Source organism: Pelodiscus sinensis, chromosome 10, assembly GCF_049634645.1.
Source record: "Pelodiscus sinensis isolate JC-2024 chromosome 10, ASM4963464v1, whole genome shotgun sequence".
Lineage (NCBI taxonomy): Eukaryota > Metazoa > Chordata > Testudines > Trionychidae > Pelodiscus > Pelodiscus sinensis.
In genome coordinates this window covers 2,351,179-2,357,188 of record NC_134720.1, presented here as the reverse complement: position 1 = coordinate 2,357,188, position 6,010 = coordinate 2,351,179, and the positions used below count along the sequence as shown (strand labels likewise).

Here is a 6,010-nt window from a genome sequence, read left to right as displayed (position 1 = left end):
AGCTCATCACTGCTGCATATGGCAATAGTGGGTCTTCCCCTCCTCTTCCTCATCTGTGTCACCAAAGCACCTGGGAGCAGGGCCCCACCGCGCCAGGGGCTGCACAAACCCACAACGAAAAGACAGACCCTGCACGAGGGACTTCACTGCCCAGAGGTCGGAGCGCCCAGGTGCGTGGAGCGCTCTGAGCCTGCGAAGGGGCAAGGGAGTGTTCACTGGGATCGATTAGCATCAGGGCTGGGGACACACGTTGCCTGCCGGGCCTACTGCGCCCTTTGCCGCCCCGTCAGCGGCCGTGATGATTATTGAATCTCCCATGAGTGTTGATCCTGCCCCCTATTCCCATTCCTACCCCCCAACCTTCCCAGCTACTTCAGCTTTCTAAGGGCGAACTTTCAGCAGGACCAGACCCAGCCTGTTGCATTCACAGCAGCTGTCTGCCCGGCAGCGCCCAGGCATGCGGGTGGGAGTCAGGGGGAGGGAGGCACCCGGAGGTGCACCCCTCCCGCCCCCAGTGTGTCTGGGCGGGGGCTATGGATTCACCTGGGGGGGCGTTGCAGGGGGCTGTAGATTCACCTGGGGGGGCGTTGCAGGGGGCTGTGGATTCACCTGGGGGGGCGTTGCAGGGGGCTGTAGATTCACCTGGGGGGGCGTTGCAGGGGGCTGTGGATTCACCTGGGGGGTGTTGCAGGGGGCTGTGGATTCACCTGGGGGGGTGTTGCAGGGGGCTGCCTTGGGGCAAGCCCAGCTCTGTGACCCCCCTGCTCCAGCCCCTCCGCCCGGGGCGCCCCCCACTGGCTCTCTCCGGGCTGGGCCAGGACCCCGCCAGGCAGGACTCCCGGGCTGCACCCCCCCAGCCGGCACTTACCTGAGCTCGCTGCCACGGCGCCGCCCGTCCCTGCAGGGGAGCCAGGCTGGGCTCCCACCGAGCGCCCCGCGGCCCCGGGGGAAGGGCCCCGCCCGGCCGGGGATGCGACGGGCCGAGGCGCCGGGGCCCGGCCTGCTCCCTTGGGATCCCCGGGCCCGGCCCCACCCGGCCCCAGGCGCATGGGAGCGAGCCCCAAGCGGCCCCCGGAGGCAGAGTTTGCAAAGCACCCGGCTGAGGGTGCGGGGGGTCCCCACGTGGCTGCGGAGGCCCCGGGCCCTGCACTGCCGTTGGGGACAGGGAGGTTTTCCCGCTGTAACCCTGCATCTTCCACGGGATTCAAAGCCCCCCGGGAAAGCAGCCCCCACCCCCCGAGCGTTTTCGAGGAAAACAAACTGCAGAGCGCACCCCACAGCCAAGCGGTTGATATGGCAACGGGCCAGGCCTGGCTCCGCTCCGCTCCCCGATGGTAAGTCCTGTGTTTTTGTACCAGTTACCAGTCCCTTTTGCGCATGGCCGCTTACTGGGCGTAAGAGCCTTCGGGGAGGGACCTTGTCAAAAGATTTCTGGGAATCGAAGTGCACTACGTCCACTGGATCCCCCTTGTCCACAGGCTGGCTGCCCCCCTCTAGAATTCTAGTAGATTGGTGAAGCAGGATTTCCCTTTACAGAAACTATGTTGACTCATCCCCCCAAAATTACGTTCATCTGCATGTCTGGCTGAAATTATGGTAACGAATAATATTGCCAGTTTGCCTGACACTGAAGTCAGGTTTTTCAGCCTGTCATTGCTCAGATCACTTCTGAACACTTTTTAAAAATTGGTATCACATTAGCTATCCTCCAGTCCTTTAGTAGAGAAGCTGAATTAAAGGGTAGGTCAGAAACCACACTGAGTAGTCCCGTTGCATCATAACGATGAACACGTTTATTTGGGCATCAGCTTTCCTGGGCATAGAACTCTTTAAATGCATCGTCTTTCCCCACAAAAGCTGATGCCCAAATAAATCTGTTTTCAAGCTGCCACAGGACTCCTCGTTGTTTTTGCAGATACAGACTAAAATGGTGACCCCTCTGACACTACCGTTAGTAGTTCTGCGATTTCATATTTGAGTTCCTTCAGAACTCTGGGGTGAGTGCCGTCTGGTGTTGGTGACTTATTACCGTTTCTTTTATGAGTTAGTTCCAAAACCTCCTTTCATGGCACCTTGATCTGGAACAATTCCTCAGATTTGTCTCCTTAAAACCTTTGGAAATCACCCTCCCATCCTCGACACAATGAATTAATTTAGTTTCTTCCATTGGCCTTATCATCCTCTGGGCTGTGTCCAGACTCAGGGGTTTTTTCGGGAAAAGTAGCCTTTTTCCGAAAAAACTTCACCTGCGTCTAGACTGCAGCCGCGTTCTTTCGAAATTAAATCGAAAGAACGCGGCTTTTCTTTCGACGGCGGTAAACCTCATTTCACGAGGAAGAACGCCTTCTTTCGAAAGTGCTTCTTTTGAAAGAAGGCGTTCTTGAATGTAAATAGGGCTTCTTCGAAAGAGAGCATCCAGACTCACTGGGTGCTTTCTTTCGAAAAAGCGGCTTGCTCTTTCGAAAGTTCCGCGTGCAGTCTAGACGCTCTCTTTCGAAAGAACCTCTTTCGAAAGAGGCTTGTAGTCTAGACATAGCCCGAGTGTCCTTTAACATCTCAATCATGCAGGGGCCTGGTTGTTTAGCCGGCTTCCTGTTTCTGATGTACTTACAATATTTTTTGCTATTTCTTTTTGAGTCTTTAGCTAGCTGTTCTTCAAATTGTTTTTTGGCCTTTTTAATTATATTTTTAGACATGATTTCCCAGAGTTTATGCTCCTTTCTACTCTCTGCACTAGGATGTAACTTCCATTTTGTTAAAGGGCATCTTTTTTTCTCTCACTGCTTCCTTTGTTTTGTTGTTCACCCACAGTGGCATTTTTTGGGTTTCTTTTGATGCTTTTTTTTTTTTTAAGTTGAGGTATATATTTAAGATGAGCCTCTATTCTGGTGACTTTTAAAAGTTTCCATGCAGCTTGCAGAGATATCACATTTAGTACTGTGCTTTTTCATTTCGGTTTAATTAACCTCCTCCGTTTTAGGTAGTTTTCCTTCATTATTATTACTCTTCATTATCATTGATCATTAACTGCTATTTCAACAAACAAATGCCCCTCTCCCATCTCAATTGACACACTCACTGTCTGAATGAATCAGTTGAGAGATTCTCCTTGACTTCTCGGAGCTTTGGAATAGACCCCTCCTGGCAATCTCGACAGAGGTTAAAAAGTGAGAGAGAAATTCAGGCTTCGGGGTATGCAGGGGCAGAGTGGGCAGGTGTTCCAATATTCCACCCAGCTGCCTGCTTATTCTTCAGAGTCTCAGCCTTCATTTAAAAATAAACTAGAAGATTTACCTGGCCTTGCTCAGGTCTTTAACTCAATTTTTGTTTCTCTTCATTTAAATCATTGCTCTGGAGTAGGGCTGGGGAAGAGGGGTTCAGTCTGCTCCATTTGCCATAACGCCTGTCATCAGGAAATACGCAGTGTTCATAACAATTTCTATCAATATTTTGACAATTGCACCGCAAAGTGTCATGAAAAAGGGGTCCACACTGGTTGCAACAAAAGGACAACAGCTTCGACACTTGAATAAAAATGTGCCAAGGCCTTCCTTTTCCTCCACTTCTTGTTTGACTCTTGTTCAAAAATATTTCCCCCTCAATACTTCCTCTCACCTTACAATACCATTGGAGCAGAGGTGTCTCCTGGAAAAAAGTTTCCATCGGGAAAGGAAGAAGGAAGACATTCTTCATCCCAGAGGGTACGTCTAGACTACATGCCTCCGTCGATGGAGGCATGTAGATTAGACAGATCGGCAGAGGGAAATGAAGCCGCGATTAAAATAATCGCGGCTTCATTTAAATTTAAATGGCTGCCCCGCTCTGCCGATCAGCTGTTTGTCGGCAGATCGGGGCAGTCTGGACGCGACGCGCCGACAAAGAAGCCTTTCTTGATCGGCACAGGTATGCCTCGTGAAACCAGGTTTACCTGTGCTGATCGAGAAAGGCTTCTTTGTCGACGCGGCGCGTCCAGACTGCCCCGATCTGCCGACAAACAGCTGATCGGCAGAGCGGGGCAGCCATTTAAATTTAAATGAAGCCGCGATTATTTTAATCGCGGCTTCATTTCCCTCTGCCAATCTGTCTAATCTACATGCCTCCGTCGACGGAGGCATGTAGTCTAGACGTACCCAGATAGAAGAACGAATTTGAATCAAATGATGTGTGATTTTTCAGCCCTTTCAAGATGAAAGGAACGGCACTGTCGGGGCAGATCCTGGCAGCAGATTCCACAGAACATGAAGCCAACAGAGGAAGATTCAGGTGGTCTGTAATCTCCAGAAAGATGATGCCGCTGGTCTGGCTCACGTCATCCTCTTCAACCAGGAACGTCTCAGGACTCGGCTTGCGTAAGAACACACAGCCAGGCGACAGGGAAAGTTTATAGACGGCCATGGCAAAGGCAAAAAAGAACAAAAGCCCTATTTTGATCTACTTCAACATTCGTGCTTTGTCTTGGACAGATGAATCTTAATAAAAACAAACAAAGTCAGCATTAGTGGTACATTGACGATCCCAGGGAGTCAAATATGACAGGGTAGGATTTCAAATGTTATTATTCCTTTGGATTATTTCTTATGTGATTGCAGTTATGCAATCAGCTGTCAGAGTCAGGAGTTAAACCAGATCACAGAACTGAGTTGGCATTAACCTCTCCGACTGAGGCTGCGGTTTATGAAAAACTCCTGTCAACCGTCTGGGGGGTTTCCAGTCCTGGAGTTTGCAGTCCTGAAACCGGAGGTGTTTTGTGCTGAACGTAATGGCAATGAAAAGGGCCCCAGATCCTAACAGGGTGGAGAAACTGCCTGGACTCTGTTGGAGCAGCAGACTGCATGCAAGGAATGGACCCTGCTGAGCTACCGTGGTGTGTGTTTGGAAAAGAGCCGGAGAAAGGCCCAGAAAATAGAACAACCCGCTGTCTTGTCTGGGGAGCTCCATATGAGGGAGCCAAAGAGCCAACAGTCACTCGCATCTTTCAGGAAGTATTTCATGTATTTTTCCATGCATATTCTTACTTCAGGGCATTGGTAATATTAGAATTAACATGGTCTGTTTGGTTGTGCAGTCCCTGTGAAAGCAGATCTATTATCCATTTGTCCTCTGTTTCCTTTTTTCTGTGTGAAATGCAAAATAGACGCACAGGCCAAATTCAGCCTTTCTGCACAACCTCAGAGGATCAGAAGTTGCTACATGAAGGAGGCAGATTTTGGCCCTGTGTCTAGACTGGCCAGTGCTTCAGGTGTGCTCCCTCTACCTAGCCCACTTGATTGCCTGTTTCCAGTGCATCTCCATTATCGACGGTTCTGCCAAATGCTCAGGAGCCAACCAGAGCTTTGTGAACAGCAGCCTGTGCCCAAGGGGGCCATTTGTGTTATCTTGAGCATAATGCCGTAAGAGAGAAAGCGAGACCTGCCTGGACTCCATTCCCTCACCTACAGCCTCTGAAGATGTATCTCTCTTACACACACTCCTTCCGTAATGTGTCTTGTTCTTGTAAAACGCCCAAACATAGAACGAAATCCTGGCTCTACCGAAGCCAAAGAGTTTTTTCATCTACTTCCGTCTCTTCAAGTCTTCCTTTCTGCCAAAACTTTCTGAAAAACACCATCCTGGCCACCGAGGATGTAGAAGCTCTTTACACCAACATTCCACACGAGGATGGACTACAAACTCTCAGGAATTTTTTTTTCAGGAATATCACTGATGCTCTGTAGTTTCCTCAGGAAGTCAATGGTGTCTTGAAGGTAGCTAGGAGTGCTGGTAGCATAGGGTCTGAGGAAAGAGTCAATATAGCCGGATAATTCTGCTGGGAGGGTGCCAATGCCTGAGATGATGGGATGTCTGGGATTTCCAAGTTTATGGATCTTGGGTAGCCGAGAAAAGACTTGGGGCCGGGGGGGGGGGGGGGGGGCAGGGGTTGTGTAGATTTGGTCCCACGCTATAGCTGGGAGTTTCTTCAGCAGATGGTAGAGTTTCTTTTGGCATTCCTCAGTGAACCCAGAGGGAAGAG

General features: G+C 50.3%; 1 protein-coding gene across 1 annotated transcript in view; it reads right to left on the bottom strand.

Moving 5' to 3' along the window:
• DZIP1L (DAZ interacting zinc finger protein 1 like) overlaps positions 1-976 on the bottom strand; it is a 130,486-nt gene extending 129,510 nt beyond the window's left edge. Inside the window, exon 1 of the mRNA XM_075937303.1 lies at positions 869-976. The gene's annotated coding sequence lies outside the window, so the exon portion shown is untranslated. The remainder of the gene's footprint in view (positions 1-868) is intronic.
• Positions 977-6,010: the final 5,034 nt, after the last annotated feature.